Source organism: Natator depressus, chromosome 3 (genome assembly GCF_965152275.1).
Source record: "Natator depressus isolate rNatDep1 chromosome 3, rNatDep2.hap1, whole genome shotgun sequence".
Lineage (NCBI taxonomy): Eukaryota > Metazoa > Chordata > Testudines > Cheloniidae > Natator > Natator depressus.
In genome coordinates, this window is record NC_134236.1 from 209,607,789 (window position 1) to 209,635,557 (window position 27,769).

Genomic DNA, 27,769 nt, shown 5'->3' on the forward strand with positions numbered 1-27,769 from the left:
GAGGGTCTAGGGTTATGTGGTCCTGCCTCAGCGCAGGGACTGGACTAGTTGAGCTCTCGCAGTCCCCTTCAGCCTAATAGTTCTCTGAGTCTGTTATATAAGAGGGGCCCGACCACTGAACCCAGTACTAACACACTAGACACCCCCCTGCAGTTTGATACAATGCCCTGTTCAATCCAATAACCAATGCAATCAGAGTGAATGGACATCGGACATGAATATGTCTTGCATGTCTTCCCCCACGCTGACCTTCATCAGACCTGAAGGATTCTCTGGCCCTGGAGACCCTGGGTGAGCTGGAGCTCCGGATGGCCACAGCCCCTGCATGGACCGCAGAGGGGAAAGGAGCAGATCGCTGTATTTTCCCAGATGTGAATACTGGCTTCGGTTGTGCTTGATTCAGGTTCCAGGCTGAGGTCTGGCACTTGTGGAGCTGGCTTGTCAAGGAGAAGGGGCGCTGGTGAAGCCAGATCTTGGGGGTGCTGGACGTTCCCCTATGCGCATTCTCCATGGCGCTACGCCTCCTCTCTACCCGGCTGCAGCGTCTCAGAGCCTGGCCTCTCCGGAGTCCTCGCAGCTGGCGAAGCCCAGTGTGCCCGGAGGCAAAGCTTCATAGATCACAAGCTACCACGGACCTTCAGATGAGCCAGGTGAGGCTGCAACTGCAGGGACAACACATGGGAGTGTGGACGAAGTGCTGACAGTGCAGCCTGCAGCAGAGCGGCCCGCGCACAGGGCATCGACAACCCTTGACAGATGTTTTATAAGATGGCTACTTCCCGTGGGTGGGTCATTACACAAACGAATTTCCCCCTACTGTTACTCACACCTTCTTGTCAACTGTTTGAAAGGGGCCACCCTCATTACCACTACAAGAGTGATTTTTCCTCCCTTGATATTCTACCGTTGAGAATAGCCTACTTCCACTTTAATTGAATTGTCTCGTTGGCATTGACCCCCCCACTTGGTAAGGCAACTCCCATCTTTTCATGTACTGTGTAGATATACCTGCGACTGTATTTTCCACTCCATGTATCCGATGAAGTGCGTTTTAGCCCACGAAAGCTTATGCCCAAATAAATGTGTTAGTCTCTAAGATGCCACAAGGACTCCTCGTTGTTTTTGCTGATACAGACTAACACGGCTACCCCTCTGAAACCTACTTCCCTTGTGTGTCTGATAAACAGCCTAGAGGGAAAGAGCTAGGCTTTAAGCTGGGAGCACCACAAGGAGCCAAGGCAGTTAGGAACTCAAGATCTGGGAGCCAAACTCCCCTAAGACCATTTGAAAAGTCAGTCTTATTGTGTCTCACCCTTCCTCCACCCACAATTTAGCACAGGGATGTCTCTCTCTTTGAACTGATCCGATCACTCCACTCACTCAACTGTGTCCCATTGACCCTGATAAGAGTTGATTAAAGAAAAAAAAGGGGAGGTGCACAGGCCATGCTGGTATTGTTGTGAAAGACAGTGACATGTAAAGACCCACCCTGAAGGAATTACCCGTCCGTACTGCAATCTCTCTCGGAACAAAAGTACAAACAATGGAGAAAATGAGAAGTGGTGGAACTCTGAGGTCGCAGGAAGCAATGAAAACTGACAGATATAAATACACATTACTGACCCATCGAAAGAACAGGAGGACGTGTGGCACCTTAGAGACTAACACATTTATTTGAGCATAAGCTTTCGTGAGCTACAGCTCACTGCATCGGATGCATTCAGTGTATTTTCCACTGCATGCAGCCGATGGAGTGAGCTGTAGCCCACAAAAGCTTCTGCTCAAATAAATGTGTGAGTCTCTAAGGTGCCACACGTCCTCCTGTTCTTTCTGCGGATACAGACTAAGACGGCTGCGACTCTGAAACCCATAGAGTAGCTGATGGTACATTTAGAAGGACACATCCAGTAAAAGCACCTGGTACGTTCGGTACTTTGGTAGAAATCTGACGAGCATTATAAATGGAAAGTGTAACTGTGCTGTGGCTGGCCTGGAATCTGGGAAGAAACTTTTGTGCACTTTGGAGTAAAGGAACTGGATGAATGAATGACTCTACATTTCAAACGGTGCCTGGCTCAATTTAGCTCCCATATTTATCCAAAACGTAAGATGCTGAGACAGATTTACTTCTTTGCCCTGGAAAAAGAACAAAGCTATCCAGCAATATTGCCTGCTTTTAGTCACGTCGGAACAGCTGTGATCATCAATCTTCAAACGTGTGAAATGCTGTAGAGAGGATGGTGATCAATTGTTCTTCCCGGCCACCGAGGGAAGGACAAGAAGTAATTGATTCAGTTTGCAGCAAGGGAGATTTAGGTTGGCTATTAATTCTAAGGATAGTTAAGCACTGGAACAAGTTACCTCAGGAGATGGGGAATCCCCATCAAAGAACAGGTTAGACAAACACCTGTCAGCAAGGGTCTAAGTATACTTAATTCTGCCTCAGCCGGGGAGGGGGAACAGGTTGGACTCGATGACCTCTTGAGGTCCCTTCCAGACCTACATTTCTATGATCGTGATAAAAGTTTTTCTCATGATGTGTCAGTATTTCCATTTCAGAATGAAAACAAGCAGTAGTGAGGCTTGCAAACAATAAAAAAGGAAAAAACAAAAGTTAATTAATTTGAACTTCTAAGATGAGTTCACTTTGACTTTTGTGCAAAGGTTCAGGACAGTTCTTGGTCAATCTGATCCCAAGTTGTATACACTGGCTGAAATATTAACTATAATCCAAATACATAAAGGGACAAAAGATGGTCAGTTTAAACAATAAGTTAGTCGTTTTTTCAGCTGCTTCCCAGTCCCCCTGCCAATTTTTGTGGCATTACAACCATTTTCCTATATATTAAAAAAAAAAAAAAAAAATTTCTCCCTGATGCTGTTTGAAGCTCGCTCAAAGCTCAGGGGACACTGACTCGAGTGAAATGGACTATGCTCCTCTACTGGTGGAAATGGAAGGCCCTCCACTGAGTTCTATGGAGACTCACTGATTTACACCAGCTAAAGATCTCACCTATAGTCTTCCCCCACCCCCTACACACACCCAAATCTCTTTCAATGATAGCGATTTTTGGTTTTGCTTGTAGCACTAGCATATGAGACATTTCAAGACAGACGTATGGTTTTTAACACGACAGAACGCTACATAACACAGCAACACGGACGAGTGGTGCACACGTCTCTCTGCTTGGTTGTCAGAGCTCTGCATGCCCCCTCTTCCACTATTAATGTCATGTCCACGCCTTCGGTGTTCTGCGTTCATTCACCTGCTTCCCAGTTGAGTTATGCACCTGCAGCCACATTAGCGTCCGCCCAGCACACTGAAGCCATTACTTCCTCTCCAGTACGAGCAGGGAGAGAAATCCATCCCTGGGGGAGCCACTTGCAGCTTCGTTTTAGCGGTCTAGCCAACAACGGGTATTTGGAACCAGAGCGTCTAGGTCAGAGCATGCCTGGGCGAGGGATGCTGCAGAAAGTGCCCCAGCCAAGAGCTAGCCCCACATCTCTCTTGCTCGGGACCAGAGAAACAGTGGGAATGGCTCTCTAGCTCAGTGGTTAGGACACTCAGCTGGGGTGTGCAAGACCCAGCTTCCAGTGCCTGCTTATTGGGGTGGCTTCAGCAGGAGAGACAGAGCCTTGCCTTGGCATAGCCCAGTGGCTTGGGCACTCTCTCTGGAGGACGGAGTCTGATATTCAAATCCTCCCTCTGCATCAGGCACAGGATGGAAGTGAGCCAAGGGGACCCGCAGAATTTGTCCCCATGGTTTGCACCATCCAGCTCTGTGGAGCCCTCCCTGCTTCAGCCTCCGGCCCCAATGCTGAGCCCCATGGCTGCGAGGGGACACGGGCTGCTGGAAGCAGGGAGAGGTCGAGCAGGCCCTGGAGGAGCCCAGGTGTAGGAGCCAGCCCCAGGGCATTGGCAAAGAGGAGCAGTGATGGCTGCCCCACTGCCCACTCAGGTTTGGCCCCTTGTTGGGGCCAGGGGGCGGAAGGGCCAAAGCTGAGTGAGAGGTGTTGCCAGGGGGTGCCTGCAGGTCACCGTGCTACTCACTGAATTTTGGCCCCATAGCCCATCGGTCCTGGTGGAGGGCTGGCAGGCCTAACTCTGAGTGGGCATGGGGGTGGCTGGCACCATTTCTCCTCGCCGCGGCTACTGGTCTGCACCGTGTGTACCGTCCGTACGGCTGTGGGGCCCGCTAAACTGAGCCCAGGTCTCCCACTCCCAGGGCAGGCTCGTGGGCAGACGTCAGCACCGAGAGACTCTGATGGCGGAAAGGTCGGCCCCCGGGGCGTTGGGCACCTACAGGGGAGGCGACAGCTGATCAGGGATTTTGAGGATCTCAGTGGCACCTAACACGTTAGACTTGGGCAGACAGGGTTAGAGCCACAAAGGGACTCAGGCCCCTAAGTTACTGCAGCCCCTGGGAGGGCGCAGTTTCCTCCCCGCTTTGTGCTCCTGGCCCTCTACTCTGGCCAGCAGGTACAGCGGAGGCATGGCAAAGGCTTCTCTTCTCTCTCCACACCCCTCGCCCACTGGCTCACAGAGGGGAGAGTACGTGGAGAGCCGAGGAGCTCCACACCAGACCCAGAACAGAGCGGTCTCGTACTAGGCCGAGCAGCAGAGGGGAGATCAGCAGAGCAAAGATAAGGGCATAACCAGGCGCAGGAGCCACTGTGCGGTCATTGGAGCACTGGCCCTGCAGAGCGGTTTTGAACTTTCGTCACAGAAGGCCTGGATTCAATATCCCCCCCCATTGCCCATCCCTACTGGCTTTGACTCCGCTGACAGGGGAGTGAACCCTTCACAGGCTGTTCTCCCCTGGGAGAGCCCAGTTCATGCTCTTGTGTCTGATTTGTGTTCTCATCTCTTATTTTGGAAGAGGGCTTGAGTTTGCATTGGCCATTTGCTCTTCCAGAGCACCTCCGGCTCGGTTATTTGTGTCGTGGTGAATATTCGTAAAATGCTCAGGCTCCATGTTGCTAGCAATAAAAACACTGCTGAAGCTCAGCTCTGCCTCTGTGTCCGTCTCATTGTATGCTAAGCAGTTACTAAATCGAGAAACATAAGCAGAAGGGGAAATAAGTCCTTCTTTCAAGTGAGATTTTCATAAGCTGATCTGTCACTTGGAATGGAGACTTGCTTTCCTTTCATGTCTCACCTTTCTCCCCGAGGAGTAGGATTCTTGTGATCTTAAATAAATAAATAAACCCCCACAGGATAACCTGTTAAAAGATAATGCAGGAGGAGAACTCCTTCATAGTAGACTCTGAAACTGTTCAAAACAAGAGATCCTGAGCTGCTTCCACTCTGTGATTGTCTTCAGGACGATTATCATCATGTGTATTTCAGGCGCATTGGTCATGGCGCAGGACTCCATTGCGCTAGGCGCTGTACAAACACAGAACAAAGACAGCCCCTTCCCCAAAGCACTTACAGTCTAAGGATACCATTGGGCCTGCCCAGGGTTGGAAGTGAAGGGTACCTTGTAGAGCCAGGTTGACTGCTGCTGTGAATGGCTCATTGACTTCACCCATGAGATCGGCTCATACACTACATTAAGTATTAGCATAGCATAGGAAACAACCCCCATCATCAAGTTCTGAGGGTACTTTTAAGCAGCTCTGACAATGTCCTGCCTTTGGATTCCATGTGATTTTCATTTTAGAACTTGCTCATGTTAATAATAGGGACTCCACAATGTGTTTTCTCGTCGTGAAGGAAAATCTGCTTTCTACATCACCCATCAAGCAGCACACTGTAGCCGGAAGCAGCAGTTTAATGGAAGAAGAACTTCATGCACATATTATTAAATGTCAGCTCCTTCCCGTCTCATGCTGTTCCCATTAATAGACTACAGTGGCACTCAGCCATGCTGACAAATGTCATTTTTCACCAAACTGAGAAAATGAGGAAAATTTGGCATAGACATTGGACTGCTTTATAAAGCCCATGAATCATGAATTTAAAAAAAAGTCATATCACTGTATTCCTTATAATATTATAGGCCAGTGACTTTTCTAAGTATGTATCAGTGCATCTGGAGCCACATCTCCTGCCTGCTAATTAAGGAAGACAGGAAACTACAGTGATAATGCAGTGTCGTCCAAAACAAGGAGATACCTACACACTAGAAGTGGAGTCGTGCTTTTTTTTTTGAGGTTAGACACTGGTTGACCTCATTAACATAACACCACATTCAGCCATTTGCTTAGGCGGGCGGCTTTTTTTATAACAACGAGAAGATAAAAGCAGAGATGATTCTTTAGGACATAGGAAGCTAGGGGCTAGCACTAGTGATCCAATCTTAGCTGGGGTCTCTAGCAACTACTGTTAGAATAATTTGGGAACAGTCTTCCTCACTGTCCCACTCCAAAGTGGGGGATTGCGCCCCAGAGCGACTGAGTGCACAGAACATCAGCAACAGCTGAATGGTGGCTCTTCGGGCCAGACAGAGCCACAGAGCACTGGGCATGGCCCAGCGGGACCCGCTGCCTGGGGTCACTGAACTACAGCCCCTGCTGGAGCAGGGGGTCTAGCATGGCGAGGGGACAGCCCTGAGGCTGCACGACATTGTTCGCAGGGACTGACTTATCCAGGAGGCAGTTTCACCTCAGGCTCCCTCTTCGCTGCACCAGTGGAGAAGGTGGGGGAGGGCGGGGGCGGGCGGGGGCGGGTGAAATAGAAAACAACCCCTGGATCTAGCACCTGGGAATAACTGGCTGCCCAAGGGAACCGGCCCCAGTGAATCGCCAGGCCGTTTCGGGAAATGTTTTACTGAGAGTTACACTTGACAGACCTGGGAAATTTTTCCCAGGGATCTCAGCTCAGAGAGCGCCCGGAGAGGGCAGGCAGACTCCCTTGGTAACACATAGCTCACGCACCGGGCTAACCATTTGTGGGTCCCCTCCCCGTCATTTTGCAACATGATGCTGGAAGCTGCCAGAGCATCCAGTGAACTAAGGGGGCATCTCTAAAGATTGGGGCCAGGTCCTTGGGGGGGGGCATTATTTAGTTGCCTGAGTGACCTGGCTTTATCCAGAGGGACTTGCTGTCTATTCCCCACCACCACCACCCCCCACACACCGTTTAATAGATCTGTGGAGTGCGTTGATTGGAACCCTGTGATCTCCACTGTCCTTCACCCACAGCTCAGCACAGCCACCCTCTGCATCCAGACATGTGGTGCTCTTTGCATTCACAGTCTGGCTTGCAGAGAAACAAGAATTACAGGTGCTCTTCCCTCTTTCTTGAGAGAGAGGGAAAGAAAGAGAGTGAGATTTCAGTTGCCCTCCCCAGAGTCGGGAGAGGCCATGTACCAAGACATGCCAAAGCACAAGGAACAAGAACAAGCCTTTATCACCATTCAAGCATCCCAGCATTCAGACACAGCTGCCTGATGCATCGAGTGTTCAAAACTGCCCCCACACACCCTCAGGAGCTGTCTGTCTCTGGACTTGGGCTGTTCTGAATGGCCCCAGACTCTGCTTCCTTTCATTTGGCCTGCCAGGGTTAAATGAAGACAATTAAGAACATAAGAACAGCCAGACTGGGTCAGACCAATGGCCCATCTAGCCCAGTGTCCTGTCTTCTGACAGCTACCAGTGCCAGATGCTTCAGAGGAAATGAACAGCACAGGGCAATCATTGTGTGATCCATCCAGTCACCCATTTCCAACTTCTGGCAGTCAGAGGCTTCAGGACACCCAGCGCATGGGGTTGCATCCCTGACCACCTTACCTAATAGCCATTGGTGGATCGTGGATCTGTCCTCCATGAATGTATCTAATTCTTTTTTGAACCCTGTTCACATCATCTCCGGGCAATGACTTACTCTGGTTGACTGTGTGTTGTGTGAAGTAGTATTTCCTTTTGCTTGTTTTAAACCTGCTGCCTCATAATTTCATTGGTAACCTCTGGTTTCTGTGTTATGTGAAAGGGTAAATAACAGACTGTACGAACAGACTGGAGAAAGGGACTCTCCACAACATCTGATTTACCCGTTTCCTGAAATAAGGGACAATCACCAGGCAGAGGAGGGAGACGAGGTCTGAGCGGGTCAGTCTACACAGCCAGCAGCAAGCTTCCATGCCTGGGCCCACTGACTCAGCCTCACGCATGGCACCGAGAATAGCCCAGGCTCCAGCCTGAGCCACAACGCCTGCCCCTCTACTGTTCGTGCCATGGCATGAGCTCCATGAATCCAAGCCTGTCGACCCACCTGGGAGGCTTGCTGCCTCTGGCTGTGTAGACACACCCAGAGAGGCCAGTCGGAGCAGGCAGGAACACCCAGTGAGCTACATCGCCCTACAGGCCATTGCAGCAGTGGAGAGCCCGGCTCACGGGATCAGCTGAGACCTTGGAGGAATGGCTGCACATTACACTGCCCCAGCAGGAATGGGCGCGGGGCAGTTTGCCAGATTTGAATGCAGGGAGGGGTATTTGCTACAGACCTGCCCTTGGACACAGTCCCACATTTCCACAGGAGCTTGTGAAGCAGAGCTGGGGGGAGTAACATCACAAGGACCTGGGTGAGGAGCAGCACCAGCCCTGTCAGCAGGCCCCATCTGGTCCCCAGGAGAAGCGCTGAGCACCCAGAGGCTATTTCTCTGCCTTTAATTAAGTGCCCCTCCCACAAAGCACAGGAGTAACATCAAGTGCATGAGTCACGCCATTGCAGAAATGCTGCACACCCAGTCAGCTCAAGCCATTTATTTGGTCACCTAAATTAGCATGTAGAGGCTTGATTTGCATTTACACTAAGCTCCCCCCTCCCACCGCCCGCCACTCTGGCATTATTCCCTCTTTAAGGCCCCACTGCACGAACACAGCGGTGTAACAAGATCTTAGTGGGACTCAGAATCAGGCCTCAGGAGCACGACTTTTGGGAAAGAGCTTCAGAACAGGTGCCCAAAGTTCAGTCCACATCAGAATCTGGTGGCTGAGCTGAGAGCTGTGCCCTTGGACTCAGGAACGGGACAACACGGAGGAAACCATGTTCTGCGGCCAAAACGTAACGTGCCCGTCACTTTATTTTGTGTCCTTCACGTTCTGCTCCTCAAGGGTGTTTTAAAATTCTTTCAACACGAATTAGTAGGGAATTGCATCAAACCACACAGATGGAGCTATACCTGGCCATGCATTCTGCTTGTCTTTAGCTGTCCTTCTGTGACATTTCCTAGCCCAGTTCTTGTTCAAAGAAAGCCTGTCGTTAGGTCTCTCTGAGCATATAGAGCCTCTGCATTATTGTTTGATCCTCAGGTTGAACCACGTCACAAGATTTCCCCTTTATAGAACCCCTCTCAAATATGTTGAATAAATAAAATCATTATGATTCATGGCTGCACAACTTATTCTCCATCATTACCACTCGAGGCTAGAAAAAACACACCACTGCACTTGGTTCTGAGTACTCCTGTCCTGGTGCAGTTCAGTACATCAGTGAGCCGAGCAGGTAACACACACGCAATCAGTGGGTAGCTGTTGGTTCGATTTAATGCATCACTGGAAAAAAGTATGATTAAAAACACTTCTAAATATCCAGACAAAGTGAGACGAGAGACTCTTGGCAGCTTTATTACTGGTAACGCTCTGTCTACCATCTACGGGTGTGCAACGGATTAAAGTCAAGGGCAAAACTCCAATGGACTTCAAGGGGGATGGACCCCAGACATCTCTTACACCTACGCGTTCTTAACACATCCCTCACTGGTGTATCTGAGTCCGGCCAAAATACTTGCAAAGGGATTCCTTTCAAACCCTGCCCTGGCCTGGGAGCAATGGGCTCGCACTCAGACAAGGACTGTTTGGAATTGAAGGGATCGAATTTAGAAGAGGGTTATTGCCTGCCTGGAGTCTCAGCCAGCAGATGTGGAATGGCACCTGCTCTGGGGAGGGGGGGCAGAGGTGGGTGCAGTTACTCCTATGGCTGAATTGGAGAAGGTCTGTCCTATGGCTCTGGAAGGGGTAGGGTTCAGGGCTTTCTGTGTTCTACAGGTGGGCAGGCTAGAGAATCACAGCGGTCCCATCCGGCCTGGCAGTCTGTGTATTCCATTAATAGCCTGGTCATTTCAGATCTCAGTCTTGAACAGGGAAGCACCAAAGCACCAGCCCTTCCAGACTTGCTGAGAGACTGGGGGGGTGCTATGTTCCTGCAGCCTGTTAGACAGAGATGGAAATGGCCAGCCCCCAAGCAGACGTGCAGATCAGACACACAAACATCACTAGGTCTTGCTTGTCCTGCACACGGGCACTATAAACAAAAGCCCACCCAGCTAGCCCGGCCCAGCACGCTGCCTATCCCAGCAGCACAGGGAGACATGTTTTGTTAGGACAGTCTGAGGTAAGAGGGTCAGGGCAGAATCATTCAGCATTTGACTCTCCCTAGCAAGGATAAGTCCTCAGCAGTGAGGTAAAGCCCTCAAGCCTGCTCTGTCTCCACTAAAAACTGCCATGTTTGTAGGTATGTGGGTGGAGGCCCACTTTGGGGAGCCTTCAGTCCCTGCTGTTGCACACAGCTTGTTTCTCTCTCTCGCGCTCTCTCTCTCTTAAATGGTTGGCCTGTTTGCCCCTTTCGAAGCGAAGTATCTCTGCTGTCACGGGGAGTCCTGGGACCACTGGACAGTCAGAATATTCCTAACAGGTGCACTCAGCCTGGCTTCTTCTAATGCAGAGAAATGGGTTGAGCTAATGAGCACAAGAGGGTTTAGCTTGATAGAAGTTACCAATCTTCCGAGAGGATTTTGTTTCCTAGCCGTGCAAAGTGCCTCATTCTGCTCTCAGCTACAGCAGTTCCTGCAATGGGTAACACTGGTGCAGCACAGGGCAGTGTCCTCTCTTCTGTAAGTACATGGACATAAGTCAAGGTTTTTGTGTTTGTTTTCACATGAACCCCAGGGGAAGGACTGTTCTGTTGGACCCAATCATGTTGCACCACGTATCTCAGACAGAGGAACGACCACAGAAAATCATGGGAGCTGTTGTCTGGCCAGAGGCGAGACTGGAAGTGTGTTGTGATAAGAGGGCCTACAGGTGTACCCTAATTGTGACCTCAACTGTGAAAAGTGGGCAAAGTTCATAAAATGTCACGATAACCTGTAACAACAAACACTGCTGGGAAAAGGTGCAAAAGGGAAACAAAGAGGCCTCCTGACATCACTCAAGGACTGCATTCAGATCATGTCTGGCACAAAAGAAAAGTGTGGGACTGGAAATCGGTGAACCAAAATTGGTGTGTCGAAAAGGTTGGTATTTTAGGAAAGGGGGAGCAAACATCTCAGCCCATCTCAACTCACTCCCCTTTCCTACCCCCGCCCCCCAAAACACCCAGCTATTACCATCTTTAATAACAATTAGAAGACTGTCATATAGGGGAGGAATTCATTCCAAAACACCTCTCTCCAGCCAGAGGGAAAGAGAGCCAGGGATGTTGAAATTAAAGCCTTACGTAACACTTTACAGTTCAAAAGCATTGTCTGTTTTCCCTCTTTTCTGTATCTTTCATAAAAGATATTAAATACAGAAATTAATGATGTGTTTGCCCTGGGGCTAAGCAGGCAAGGTCTCTGCATACCATACTCCACACCTCATTTAACATCAGACAGTGTAGTGGGAAAGTCTGACCACTGGGCCAGCTGGTCACCAGCTCATGGCCTTACAGATTCTGCCAATCGAGTCATCCCAGAGGGAGCCCCACTGGGGCCTCAGTCACCCCCTCATGCACCAATTGCTTCCCCAGAGCTCATCATCTCACAGGAGCGGGGGGGGGGGGGGGAAGGGGCGCGGAAATCAGCAGGACCAGGCCCATCCGCCACACCAGGTCCTGACCCAGGGCCCTAGTCATTTCTCAGAGCATCCAGGCCAGATACTGAGATACTCCAAATTGTTACCCCCAGCTCACTTCCTACCTGTCTGGAGCACCTCAGTCTGGGGCGTGGTCACAGGTTTAGCAGACTCTCCTCAGTCTCTTTGTGTCCAGGTCAGTTATCCAGCCTCTCTCAGGGCTTCCAACTCCCTGATGCTGGAACAGCCTTTACAAAGCCATTGCTGCTTCCTGCACCACTCTCAGCACCCGCCTGACTTCACAGAGCCCAGTGCAGCTCATTGCCCCTTCTCCTGGGCTACCAGAGTCCTTTTAAATTGTTCCTCCTTCACTGGGAACATGCCCTGCACCTGTGGAGGGGCAGGGCCTCCCTAGCCCAGTGTTGCTCTGCTCCCAGCCCTAGTCCAGCATGGGGCCTGCAGACCCCATCACAGGCATGGCCGGGTCATGTTAACACCTTTAGCTCTTGTGCCCATATGTTCCATCAAAATTAAAACAACAGGCACCCAAACACAACTCCCATGGGGCAATGCATCTCCATAGCCAGATGCATTTTAATGGTGAACTGACTTGAAAGGTTTGGTGCAGTTCAAAACACTGAGACATTTCGATCCAGGTCAGCCTAACAGGGAAAAAACATTTCATTTCCATTCCCAACAGAAAGTGAAAAAATTCAGTTGAAATGAAATTTTCTTGTGGAAATTTCAAACGTGCAGAAACTGAACATTCTGCTGAAAAACCGTTTTGGTGGAAAATTCCCAGGCAGCATTGCTCTGAAGAAAATAGGATCAAACCCCTCTAGTAACGTGAGACATGTAAGTTTTAAAGCGGTGCATCAATATGAGACTTGGACTCTGACTGGCCTCAGATATTTGGGGTGAGGGTCCCCAGCAAGGGAAAAATGTAATGGCCAAGGGGAGAAGGAGTCTCTCGCCCTCTCTAGTGCCTAGCCCATGTTAGAGGTTTACAAGTCTATCCCTGCTTTCAGCTACCAGAGTTAGTCCCGTAGCTTATGCCACAGCCTCCCGTGCCTTTTAGCTGCAAAGTCCTGGAATTCAAACCCACTAAGAATCCAGGTGGAACTGGTCATCAATATACCCACACCTAGGTCTGGAATAATCAATGAGACACCACACAACAGTATGGGAATCCCCCACCTTGCCAGAGGAATGGCGCTGAAAGAGCAGTGTGCTACGAATGGGGCAAAGTGTCCATCTGAGATTGCACAGATGTTTACAGAGGGAGCTCCGCCTTTGAGAAAGCAGAGCGTCTGCAAGAGGAATGGACCCCCAGGAGAGCCACAAGGCCAGGGCAGGTCCTCTTCCAGGTGAGCAGCATTGGGCCATGAAAACACAATGCGGTTCCTTTGGATCTAGAAGCGTCTTCTTGTTTAAACAGCACAGTGGTAGTTGTGATTAACAAGACAACAGCAAAGGAGCCAAAGGCCACCAGCTCCAGGGTCTGCAAACACCTGTCCATGCACATGGATGTTAGCTCCTCAGAGAAGAACTGTGAGGAAAGTTCATTCTAGTACAGAGGGAATATGAGAATACAGACTATACGGAAAAGCACCAGCAGAGTGCACTGACCGGGTTACAGTGGCATCATTCCATGCCTGTTCTAGGATGGATCATAGTTCTCTGTTACAGATTCCGTTAACAAACACTCCCTGGGCACAAGGGGCACATGGTACAGGCAAAGGAACTGACAGGAAGTGGGGCCCAGTGCAGGCTCAGTAACGGGGCATCGCACTAATACAATGTGTGAAATTCAGCAATATCACAGATCCATGGCCCCCAGTCAATTTGTTCTTGTTTTTAGTCAGTGGCCCTAAATTAATAATGTCCAAACTCTCTCACTTTTTAACAAATTATTCCCTCGCCCAGAGTTAGTTGAATACCTCAGGCCAAATTCTGTCTGGATTTAGGGTTTGTCTAGATAAACAGCTAATTTGTGGCAAGCCGGGGTGTAAATCTACCAGCACTAACCTGCTGCACACTAAGCGCCAGTGTGGACGTTCCCTAGTGCACTTTAATCCACTCCCATTTCAAAGCAGGACAGAGCAAAGCTCACTTTTCGTGCAGAACTTTTCGTGTGCAGCAGCAAGGGCCACAGGGACACTCAGGGAGGTCTACACAGCCCACCACAGTGAGCCTCTGAGCCCAGGGTGACAGGCTCAGGCTTGGGCTACGGCTCTAAGAATAGCTGCATGGACACCGTGGCTCGGGCTGGAGCCTGGGCTCTGGAGCCTAGGGAGAGGACGGGCTACAGAGCCCAAGCTGCAGGCCAAGCTGCAACCTCAACGTGCTGTCTGCACAACTACGTTTACCACGGTAGCGCGAGCCCAGCAAGCCCGAGTCCCTCGACCCAGGCTTGCTGCTGCGATGGGCTGCCACTTGCTGTCTAACAATAGACCTACTCTGAGTGTGCACAGGCCAGGGAGAGGTAGTCACGCCCCATCTGGCCAGGCACTAACTGTGTGTATAGGGAAGCCTCAGCCCCGTATTCAGCAAGGCATGTAAACAGTGCCTAGCCTTAAACCGGGCCGTACCTCCCCTGACTTCCAAGGGGCTACTCGTATACTTAAAGTTGGGCACCTGCTTAAGAACCTGGCTGACCTGGGGTCCAGCCTCCCCGCTGCTGTATTAACACCTAAGGGATGGCACAGAATGTAAGGTAGGGGCCTACGTCTTTGCTGCCCTGTGTACAAACCTCTCTGCTTCTGAATCCGGAGCAGAACTGGCTCTGGAGCAGATATTGGACTTTTCTTCCTCTAGCCCAGTGGTGCCCAACCTTATTATCAGGAAGGCCACATAAACCTGAGCACAACCTTGGGTGGGCCAAACAGATGCTACATATTTTAATTGATTTAAAGTCCCCTGTATTGAGTTATATTTGCAATTCAGCTTGTTTCACGTGCATTTAGCTGGGTTGTTTTTATGTACAGCTTATCTATTTATGCACTTGTGTAAAGTGATGTAAACATGATGACAAAACTCTAAGCCGTTATTATATTGCATTGCAGCAGACCATTATGAAAGGCTCTGGTGGGCCATGTAAGGCCATGTACGGCCCGTGGGCCATAGGTTGGGCACCCCACTGCGGGAGCTAAAAATCAGTTTGTGAGCCTGTCAGCACACATGGCTCCACATGAGGTCTGTTTGCCTGTTTTGCTGTCACAGCTCTTGGTAGGATTAAAACAGGAAATCTCCTCTCCGCAGCCTAGCACACCGAGACAGCTCCAGCAGCAGCTGCTCTCAAACATAAATAGATGACACAGGAAGGGGAGACAAGGGTCAGGGAACCATTGCAAGAGTCCGCAATGGCTCCTGCTGAAGTCAGCGGTAAAAGGCCCTTCAAAGAGAGCAGCCCTGAGACCATATGCAAGAGGGGGAATTTCCTTAAGCTTTGCTTAGTCTCCAAGCCACCAAATTTCATTTCTTCCTTTGTGACTCTGTAGCGTTCCCAGCGCGGGAGTGTTGAAAAGTTACTGAAAGGGAAAGGGGAAAACCCTTCCGCACTCGACATCGTGCATTCTATTGCAGCCACTGGCAAAGGGAAGAGAAGGGAAGAAAAAGAAAAACCTCAAAAGTCTGACATAGCAACATTTGGGGGCCAAGAGGTTGAAAACCAAAATGGAAGAAAAATTTCAAACTGAAATTATATACACAATTTTGTCTTGTTTCCTTTCAAAACTTCCTGTAAACAATTTCATTGAAAATATCATTTCGCCTCCCCCCACAAATATTTTTGTTGACAAAATCCCATTATTTAGTAAAAATATTTTTCTACTGACGGCCAAATCTGGGCCAAGGGAACATCTTTCAAGCACGTGAACCTCCCCAGTTCTGATGTGGAGTGGCTTTAGCATTCATATTCACACAGCCTGTTCCAGCTCGCTTCCGGTTTCTAAAATGTCTCTCACTCTGGGCCACGTGTGCAAGGGGCAGCAGGTTGCTGCACTACCAGAAGTCCCCAGAACGCTGGAGTAACTACACTAGCTAGTTCCTGTGAAATGCAAATCCAAGGCCCTGCCCATTTCCTTCCATGCCCCACTCTCTCCCATCCACCTGCAGAGACCTACTCTTTTCTCCTGTTGCTACCTGTGACTTGGTAGCAGATGTAAGGGAGTAAGTGGCCACCTTACATACCATATTCCCTTCTACAGCTGTGGAAGCCAAGCCAGTCTGTCCATCTGTGTCTACCCTTTTTCCTTTAAAGATTCTTTTCGTCCTGAACTCTAGACTACAAAGCCTTGGCTGCACTAAGAAAACTTGGAAGCTTTTTTTTTTTTTGCATTGGTGCAGCTACACACAGGCCTTTGGTGTAAGCTGCAGTATAGATAGGACTGTATGTCATCTTGCACACCTCTAGGCTAAATGACAAGGTGGGCAACACTACAGCTTATACTGGTATGATTACTTGCAGTATTTAGCCACCAGATGTCTCTGAGTGCTGTACGGCATTCCAGACAGGGCGTGGTCCCACTTCGACAAGAGAGACAAAGCTGGAACTCAAGATGAGTGGAAGCCTGCTTGCTTGTGGCTAGTAGTAACTACTTTCTTTAACATTCACCTCCTCTTTAAGGTGATCTGTGTCACTAGTGCTGAAACATTACTTACACGTTCTTCTAGTGTGAAAGCACCTTCGGTGACAAACATTCCTTCCAGTAGCCTTAGAATACAGCTGTTAGCCAACAGAGAAGACAAGAACTTCATGGGCCATGAAAAGCTATCTCCCCATTACTCTACAGGCAGTTATCCCATAGGTCAGGGTTGGGAGGGGACATGCCAGGAGGGTAGTGGGGGGCAGAAGGGGACATATGGAAACATAGGATCATAGGATTAGAAGGGACTGCAAGGGTCATCCAGTCTAACCCCCTGCAAGATACAGGATTTGTTCTGCTGTTTTCCTGTAGATAAACAGAAGACTTAAGTGTGACACGTTTTATCACTTTAAAAAGAAAAGGAGTACTTGTGCCACCTTAGAGACGAACAAATTTATTTGAGCATAAGCTTTTGTGAGCTACAGCTCACTTCACCGGATCCGATGAAGTGAGCTGTAGCTCACGAAAGCTTATGCTCAAATAAATTGGTTAGTCTCTAAGGTGCCACAAGTCCTCCTTTTCTTTTTGCGAATACAGAGTAACACGGCTGCTACTCTGAAATTTATCACTTTAGTAAGCAATTTGAGGCAAGGGCTGCATCTCACTATGCGTCTCTGCAGCACCTAGCACAATGGGGCCCTCATCTCGACTGGGGCCACTTTGCACTACTGTCATAATTACCACTGATAATCTTACTATACTAATAATAGGAATAAATATAACTGTATCGTAATACATACGTTATTTACAAATATGCAGAATTGCAAATTAAGGCCCAGATTGAACAAGGTACTTAAGCACGTGTGTAACTTTTCTCTCCTCTTGGGGAGGCTCATGGAAACATCTGTAACACTATTAAAATAACTGGCCTCGTCCCTCAGTTGGGTTTCTGCCATTATTCCAAGCAGGAACAAATATTTCCAACTGTGCGAATAAATACCCAGGGTCTCAGGTGGGCTGCCCGTGCTGCCGCAACTCTACGGCTGTTGATATCTGAGCTAGATGGATTAAAGCTAGCTCAGGAATGTCTACAAGTGCTGCAGTCCCAGTTGCAGTGCCTGAGTCCTATGAGGTTAGCCATTGTGCAGTGGAATATATGTTACTGCTAGCAACAGCTAACGAAAAGAGGCAAGACATCAATTAAAGTGTCAGTTAGTATCAGGCTGCTCGTTTTGATGTAAAACAATCCTGCCATAAGAGTCCTGCTGTTATGACCAACATGCAGCAGTGGAATGAACAGTGCTGAAGACAAGTCCCTTGCTCTGAACACATCCTCCCAACCGGGCCTTTTATGTCAGGTGACCTATGAACTCTTGGAAATAGACGTATTGTCCGCTGGCACCCGGGGAGATAATGCAGGCAAAAGATTTCAAACCAACAGTGGCTGGGGGCTCCCCCAAAAGCAAACCCTCCCATTTCGCCAGGCTCCTCAGAGTATAAAAGCAGATTTGGTGTTGCACTGTTATTGCTCAAAGACCTTTAAATAGAAAATAGAAGTGACTTTTCCAAGCCACTTGTAGTCCCAATAAAGTGAATGGAGCTGAGATGAATGATCAGTAACTGGAGTTTGATTCTTTCACTAAGGAACCCTAATTGGCCAACAAAAACCGCCAGATGAAAAGGAAAATGGATTATCAGGGAGTCTGACAGGAACAAGACAACGCCAAGAAAACAAATGAAATGTAATAACAAAATCGGTTTTGCTGAAATGCTTCAGTCTCTGCCAAAACCAGTTTTCTTGTGTTTGGCGCGGTGGCCGGTGGGGACGTGGAGGGAGTGTGCATGTGTGTGTTGAGGTTATTTCTTCTTTAACTGTTCTCTCATGAATTTACCCTAAGTGGTACATGACTAGTACGATTTCTTGCTTGGAAACTTGGGTGCAGATTTAAACCCAAAGAGACGGCTTTCCACCTGAAAATATTACTGAAATCTCAGAGTTCCCTCCTAGGTAGAGTGGACTGGAATCGTCCTTGCTTTTAATGACCCCTCTCCTCCCTCCAGCCAGTCCTGGAGATCTTCAAGGAGAGAGCTGCTCAGAAACTCACAGGTCAGGAAAGTTGGCTGGTTGGCCACAATAATATGTACCCCAGTAGTATCCACATGACTGGGTGAGAACAAAGAGCTGCTTGCCCACAGTCCAACAGGGCACTTTGCTAGTGCATCCGGCGCAGGTGTCTGTGAACCTCTCTAGCTGGTCCAGCCTGGCCTGAGTAATGAGCATGGAACAGCCTTTCCTCTTCGTTACTCATGTGCACCCTGGAGGAAGGGCCAGATGCGGAGCCCGTGTGTGCCAGCGATGGCCCCACCACTGTTCAGGAAGCTCATTCGCTCAATGCTTGCGATTATTTCTGGGACATTGCCCAGCTTTACCACTCGTGCATGAACCAGAGCAATCATTGCCTGGCCAACCGCCGTCACCAGAGAACTAACCACTAATGTGCCAATGTCAAAAGGATTAGCCACAGATCTGTGGCAGTCTGGGGTAGCCAGCTTTCAAAAGGCAATATCAACCCGCTTCTACACTGCACTGAGGGTGTTCTCGTCTGCCTGTCCAGATGCTGCAGGGTTGGAGCAAGTTCCTCACCCAGCTACTGGTGGGTGGCCTTCCTCATGTGGAAGTCCTGGGCCCTCAGCAAGTCACCCCAGATCTGCATGATGATGTAGTCCCACCATTCATTGCTCCAGACCCTCCAGCCAGCCCAGGGAGACCCATCCACCCCCTTCACTCCTCCAGCCTGACACTCCCCTCAGCAAAGCATGCTACGGCTGTCTCCCAGCACTACACCGCAGCCAAAACGCATGGTGCTGCCTCTCATCCCCGTTTCCTCCACCTCTCGCCAAAGTGTGTGGTTACAGGCTGCCAGCCCCAGCGGGACCCATGCCTCGCCATCAGCTGGATCCAAGGCAACGGACAGGAATCAGAGCCTGCCTCCCCAGACCTGGGTTAGTTGAATGAGTGGCTGGGCCCATACAATTTCTACCAGGGTAGCCAAAAGGGACAGATGCTTTCTCCCACAATGCCCTGCGAAAGCATTCAGAGAGAGGCCCGATAGGCTGTGGTGCCAAGCCGCATGGGACAGGCCGCCACAAGTCTTGTCACCAGACTGGCCGCTGGACTTTCCAGCACCCCGTGATGAACTCGACTGCCATTGCAGGGTGGCTGCATCCCCTCACGACAGGCTGACTCAAAGGAAGCAACCAGAGGATGAATCACTTGTTCTGGAGCGAGGATCCCTGTAGCAAAGGGCTGGCCCTGTTTACACAGAGCAGTGCTACGGCACTCCAATCAAAGGCTTGGCGGGGGGAGGGGTACTGCGCGGGCTGCGGAAATGCTGTGATTGGAGTGATCTCAGGCACTGGAGATAAGGAGTCAGTTTCAAAAGCTGGATTGAAAATGCATGGCTTTGCCATTGCTGGGAATTAAGGGCCTGATCCAAAGCTCACCATAGTCGATGGAACAAATTGCTGATTTCTCCTGACCTGAGTCTCAGGACACATCAGAGAAAGATTTGTTAGCCTCTAAGGTGCCACAAGTACTCCTTTTCTTTTATCAGAGAAAGAAGTGTCAGTTGAATTTACACAGGCTTTCCTGGATGAGAATGGCAGAGCAGCAGCACCGTGCCCTGTTCACTGGAGGGTTAGTGTTCTCTTCATTCTGGGACGACCTCTCTGCTTCTCAGATGTTGGAACAAATTCTCACATGCTTTTGGCCCTACCAGGTAAGGACAACAGTGAATGAAAACAACATCATTTAGCTGCAAGCTCTGTTCCCTTTTGCTACACCTGGTGCTTTGCAAGGTGCAAAGTGGGTGTTGTGATAGCGGCTTGTTTTAGCCTGAGAGCAGTAGGCACATGGAGTTCTTTAGCCTTCATACAGAAATTAGGGTATGAAACCCACACCTGGAAAGGGAGAATCTATGTTCCCCTCTCGTGGCTGGTCCACATAAGAGATTAATGAGGCCGCTACCATGACTGGCTAGGTCAACGGGAGACTTTTCATTGACTTCAGTACACTATGTCTGTTATTGCGAGCAGTGCAGACTCATGTTTTTAACCCAGTAAATTATAGGTTCTCCTGTTGGCTCAAGCAGGGTCATTTGCATTTGTTTTCTGGGTTAACCATTCCAAGCATTTAAAATAAAAGAAACGTATAGTTCCTCATTTTGTATTAATGCATAACAATGCTGGCTGGTTGTGTTTCCAGCAATAATAGATATACAGGTACAGTATGCTCCTAAATAGATAGTATTAGAGTGAACCTGCCATCACCGACCCCCTCCTGTCCCCCCCTCACCCCCACACACACATCAATAGTGGACTCTCAGAATTCACAATCCTTACTTGTGCCAGATAAAGTGGGTTTCGCATTCCGATGTTCCGATTAGACTCTAGCAATATTTCAATGGGATGGAAACACATAATAGATCTTAAATACTGAAGTATTATGTCTTCATTCTTCCCTTGTCTCTCAAAAGAACCGTGTATGATTATCTTTGGATGTAGGTACACTTAGCTTATAAGATAACACCAAATAAGGGTATATTCCAAACAAAGCTAGACCCATGAAAAGTGCTTGGTTTGGCTTTTTTATTCAAGAGGATGCCTGTGTTTTGTACATACACTGGACTCCATGAGAAATACCCACAAACCCAGGACACATTTTAAACTTCAAGAAAGTTTGAAATTCAAACAGACAGATGGAGCATGGCTCTGATCCAGGCTGTCAATCCTTGGTTTCTCCTCTGCTGCAGACTGTGCCAAACTGCCCACGGGAGGGAAATGGGGAGCAGCAGCAGGACGGCGGGTGAGGAGGCTGGTACCAGCACTGAAGGCAGGGAGAGGCAGCAGGAGGCAATGCAGCTAGGGAGGAGCCGCCACTGCTGGCATCACCCAGGGAAAGAAAAGCCCCCCACCAGCCCCCGTGATTGTGCCACGCTTTATAAATATACCAGGGCTGGGATTTCAAAGATGCCCCAAAGAGCTAGGAGCTCAGTTCAATGGGACGTGAGTGCCCAACTTCCCTAGGCTCCATTGAAAATCCCAGCCTAAGTATTTAGAGCCAGATCCCCACTTCAGTGGAGCTCCCCCATTTACACCAGTTGCAGATCTGGCCTATAACTTTTCTACTGACCGTGTTCCTTAACTCGGATTATATGGTAGAAATAAACTAAGCTGTCAATACATGTATCATCATGGGCCAGACTGGGAACTCCTTACATCAGAGAGACAAGGTGGACGAGGCAGTATCTTTGACTGGAATAACTTCTGTTGGTGAGCGAGGGCTAGTCTCCACTGGCCACGTTACGCTCTAACGTGCCTTGTGTGGTCACGGCGCAGCGCTGGGAGAGAGCTCTCCCAGCGCTCTAAAATACCCACCTCCACAAGGGGCGTGGCTCCCAGTGTCGGGGCACTGTCTACACTGGCAGTTTACGGCGCTGAAACTTGCTGCGCTCAGGGGGGTGTTTTTTCACACCTCTGAGCGAGAAAGTTGCAGTGCTGTAAAGTGCCCGTGTAGACAAGCCCCGAGACAAGTATTCGAGCCACACAGAGCTCTGCTTCTGGGCTGGGAAAGGAACGCCCAGCAACACAGCTAAATGCACAGTGCAATAGGCTGCATAGGATCCACACCTCCATCATCTACATTTTAGGCCAGTATTTCACTGTTGGGTGGGACCAAGCACCCACGGAGTCAGCGCCTATGGGTGGGGGAGGGGAAGGGAACAGGGTAGACAAACACCTCAGTTGTTCTCCAGAGTCTTAACTGTCTGTCTTTTTTTTTTTTTTAAAGTAAGCCTCTAATTTTTATAGCTGTGAAGAAAACCATTGTGAGAACACCCACTTCTGGCCTTCAAACTATCCCCCAACCTCTACAAGCTCCTCATCAGAAGCAAGCTCCCCGCAGACCAGGACACAGCAACTCAAAGTGGCACCAGACCCTGCCAGAACAATAGATGCAAACCCTGCAAACATATCTCCACTGCTACAATGATCAGCACCCTCGCCCTCACCGCCCAATATGCCTTTCAAGATCCATGGATCCTACACATGCTTATCACAACATGTGTGCACCCCATCCAGTGCACTAACTGCCCCAGTAACAACTCTGTGGGTGACACCAGCCAGTCACACAGAAAATGATAAAAGATAAAAACACCCTATCTGCTGTATGTGAAGCTTTTCACAAAGCGATCACTCTGTACTAGACCTATCAGTCCTCATCTTCAAAGGAAACACACACAACACTTTGAAAAGACAAGCCTGGGAGCTTAAATTCATAGAATCATAGAATCATAGAATATCAGGGTTGGAAGGGACCCCAGAAGGTCATCTAGTCCAACCCCCTGCTCGAAGCAGGACCAATTCCCAGTTAAATCATCCCAGCCAGGGCTTTGTCAAGCCTGACCTTAAAAACCTCTAAGGAAGGAGATTCTACCACCTCCCTAGGTAACGCATTCCAGTGTTTCACCACCCTCTTAGTGAAAAAGTTTTTCCTAATATCCAATCTAAACCTCCCCCATTGCAACTTGAGACCATTACTCCTCGTTCTGTCATCTGCTACCATTGAGAACAGTCTAGAGCCATCCTCTTTGGAACCCCCTTTCAGGTAGTTGAAAGCAGCTATCAAATCCCCCCTCATTCTTCTCTTCTGCAGACTAAACAATCCCAGCTCCCTCAGCCTCTCTTCATAAGTCATGTGCTCTAGACCCCTAATCATTTTTGTTGCCCTTCGCTGGACTCTCTCCAATTTATCCACATCCTTCTTGTAGTGTGGGGCCCAAAACTGGACACAGTACTCCAGATGAGGCCTCACCAGTGTCGAATAGAGGGGAATGATCACATCCCTCGATCTGCTCGCTATGCCCCTACTTATACATCCCAAAATGCCATTGGCCTTCTTGGCAACAAGGGCACACTGTTGACTCATATCCAGCTTCTCGTCCACTGTCACCCCTAGGTCCTTTTCCGCAGAACTGCTGCCTAGCCATTCTGTCCCTAGTCTGTAGCGGTGCATTGGATTCTTCCATCCTAAGTGCAGGACCCTGCACTTATCCTTATTGAACCTCATCAGATTTCTTTTGGCCCAATCCTCCAATTTGTCTAGGTCCTTCTGTATCCTATCCCTCCCCTCCAGCGTATCTACCATTCCTCCCAGTTTAGTATCATCTGCAAATTTGCTGAGAGTGCAATCCACACCATCCTCCAGATCATTTATGAAGATATTGAACAAAACCGGCCCCAGGACCGACCCCTGGGGCACTCCACTTGACACCGGCTGCCAACTAGACATGGAGCCATTGATCACTACCCGTTGAGCCCGACAATCTAGCCAGCTTTCTACCCACCTTATAGTGCATTCATCTAGCCCATACTTCCTTAACTTGCTGACAAGAATACTGTGGGAGACCGTGTCAAAAGCTTTGCTAAAGTCAAGAAACAATACATCCACTGCTTTCCCTTCATCCACAGAACCAGTAATCTCATCATAAAAGGCGATTAGATTAGTCAGGCATGACCTTCCCTTGGTGAATCCATGCTGACTGTTCCTGATCACTTTCCTCTCATGTAAGTGCTTCAGGATTGATTCTTTGAGGACCTGCTCCATGATTTTTCCAGGGACTGAGGTGAGGCTGACTGGCCTGTAGTTCCCAGGATCCTCCTTCTTCCCTTTTTTAAAGATTGGCACTACATTAGCCTTTTTCCAGTCATCCGGGACTTCCCCCGTTCGCCACATTCGCACTAGTTCGTCTAATTCCGTTAGACACTAAAAATCATGGACTGAACAGAGACCCTGGATTTTATGGCTTATTACAGCAATCTGTAACCCCACTAACCCCCGTTTTTGTCCCGTGACTGCTGAGGTGTTAACAGGCCACTCCACCTTGAATAGTCCCTTGCAATATGTACTAACTACTTAAGAACATAAGAACGGCCATACTGGGTCAGACCAAGGGTCCACCTAGCCCAGTATCCCGTCTTCTCACAGTGGCCAATGCCAGGTGCCCCAGAGGGAATGAACAGAACAGGTCATCACCAAGTGATCCATTCCATCGCCCATTCCCAGCTTCTGCAAACAGGCTAGGGACACCCTCCCTGCCCATCCTGGCTCATAGCCATTGATGGACCTGTCCTCCATGAACTTAATTACTTATACTAAAGCTAAGTAATCTGTTCCATCTTGCATTTTGCTGTGATGCTGGGAGTTCCTTTCCCAGTCCTGAAGAAGAGCTCTGTGTGTCTCGAGCACGTATCTCTCTCACCAACAGAGGTTGGCCCAATAAAAAATATGACCTCACCCACCTTGTCTCTCTAATAGCCTGGGACCGACATGGCTACTACTAACTGTGTACAATCCCTTAATCGGTGAGGCGTCACTAACCTGAGCAATCCCACGTATTTCAGCATGACCAGTGTGAGCAAGAGGTTTGCACTTTCACTCTATTAAACCAGGGAATGTATTTCTTACAACCAGTTATAAATATTACCACTAATATGACACCCCTTTTAAATCACAACAATTTAGACTCAACAGTGCATTTTAAGACTTTGTCTAGACTTTGAAGATCTTACTAAATAATATTCATTAAACCTCTCAAGAACCCGGTGTTCTTTGCTGTCTTGACATAGCCAGATTTGTTCTCAAATGGACACAACATGTACACTACAAGGAGGGCCATAAATGAAACCAAATCATGTTTCACAGTTAAGCCATTTGTTGGGGACACTGGGCATGGCCACTAGGTAACTCGAGGGGATGGAAGACCACGAGTGTCGATGAAGCCCCCTCGCACTAGGCCCAGGTGTCCTTGGCCCCCCCTCCCGCCTGGAGGCACTCACAGCAGCTCTGCGTACTAGGCCCCAGTGTCCTTGGCCCCCCTGCCTGGAGGCACACACAGCAGTTCTGCTGAGAATCTGCAACAATATGCTGCAGAGTCAGACTGCCTGAAACTAAGCAAGGCCAAACAGGGCAGATATGGAAGAACAATGCTGAATAAAGCAGCTTTATGTATAGTTTAACAAATGATACAGAGAACCAGGGAACTAGCTGGGAACTGGATTGGCTGGCTACATGGATACTTGGGGCAGCTTGCAATTGGATAAGTATGCTGGGAAAAAGGATGTATAAAAGCCTGTGTAACTTCCTGCTCTGTGTACAGGATTTGAGATTCAAATCTCCCTGTACCTATTTGAAGCTTCAAATAAACTTTTCTGCTTCTCCACCCCATTGTGATTATTGGGTGTAGCACACCGGGTAACGAACCAACTCAAGCTGTTGTTCAGCCTCTCGGCACTGGGTACCGGCAACACATTCTATTTATGAGGAGTAAGTGTGATAGCTGCTGAAAGGCAAAGGCAAAGTGGCTTGTGTTAATGTTAAGGGGTATACACAGTGGGGGCAATAAAAGAGAAAATATCCATTTATACATAGGGTTTCTGTTTTATGGGGGTTAATTTTTCAGGGTTTATTTTTAGCAATTTTTGAGTTCACAAATGTTAAAGCACACTAGAGAACCTTTAGTGCACACCAGCAGGGTCTATATGGACCAATTAATGCACAAAATGGTAGTGCACTTTAAAAAGCACGTCCCCATAGTACGCATTATTGCTCCATGTAGACAAGGCCTTAGTTAGACACAAGCCAGGGAGCAGAGACATTGCCTAGATACACTTCACTGGGAAAGGAATGAAGTCACATGAATTGAATAATCATGTCTGGTATTTTTCCAGTGTTTATTAGATAAACACCAATTTGATTTACTTTTGTATCAGGGAAGTTTTATGAGTGTTTTTCAGTTCAAACTGAAAATCAGAAGCCCTATTTATACATAATCTTTTGAACAAAGTATTACAAAATATTTTGTGAAGAAACAGAGGCTACTTAAAAAGAAAAGGAGTACTCGTGAGACTAACAAATTTATTTGAGCATAAGCTTTCATGAGCTACAACTCACTTCATAGGATGCATACAGTGGAAAATATAGTGAGGAGATTTTATATACACAGAGAACATGAAACAATGGGTGTTACCATACAGACTGTAAGGAGAGTGATCAGGAAAGGTGAGATATTACCAGCAGGAGAGCAGAGGTGGGTGGGGGGAATCTTTTGTAGTGATAATCAAGGTGGGCCATTTCCAGTAGCTGACAAGAACAGTAGGAGGGGAAATAAACAAATGGTGAAATAGTTTTACTTTGTGTAATGACACATCCACTCCCAGTCTTTATTCAAGCCTAAGTTAATTGTATCCAGTTTGCAAATTAATTCCAATTCAGCAGTCTCTCATTGGAGTCTGTTTTTGAAGTTTTTTTGTTGAAGAATTGCCACTTTTAGGTCTGTAATCGAGTGACCAAAGAGATTGAAGTGTTCTCCGACTGGTTTTTGAATGTTATAATTCTTGACGTCTGATTTGTGTCCATTTATTCTTTTACGTAGAGACTGTCCATTTTTGCCAATGTACATGGCAGAGGGGCATTGCTGGCACATGATGGCATATATCACATTGGTAGATGCGCAGATGAACGAGCCTCTGATAGTGTGGCTGATGTGATTAGGCCCTATGATGGTGTCCCCTGAATAGATATGTGGACACAGTTGGCAACGGGCTTTGTTACAAGGATAGGTTCCTGGGTCAGTGGTTCTGGTGTGTGGTGTGTGGTTGCTGGTGAGTATTTGCTTCAGACTGGGGGGCTGCCTGTAAGCAAGGACTGGCCTGTCTCCCAAGACAGGAAATGATTTTTTTATAAAATTCTCATTTTCTGCCTAGTAAAGCTGTGTGAATATTTGGTTTTGGTTCACTGGCACTATTGAAAAAAAAGTTTCAAGTCTCCCCAAAACAATTTTTTTTTTTTAATTTTGAAAAGTTGAAAAAAAACATTTAATTTTTGAGGTTTAACTTTTTTTATTTTTTAAATAAAATTGAAGTACATTTCAAAATGAAATGTAGTTTCTAATGTAAACACTCTAAGTGTTTCATTATGAAATAGAATTTTTTTAACTGAAACCATTCGATGAATTCAACACAAATTTGCAAAATGTATGAGTCAGTCTAAATTTTCATTTGTTGGCAAAAAATCAAGTTAGCTGAATAATTTCCCCTGGCTCTAGCACCTAGTCATAGGAACAATAATGAGTGACACAAAGGAGCAATGTTGGAAGTAGAGTCGTACACTCAGTGATACCTGTGAAGTACAAGTACTTGAACCTGTGCCCTCCTCCATCACTTTTTAGGCCAGTGTTTCACAAGTGTTGGAGGAAAAAGAATGAAGAGTACTTAGGGCACCTCTCAACTTTCTGTCTCTCTCTCTCTCTCTCTTTTTTTTGTAAGCCTCTGATTGTTACGGTTGTGAA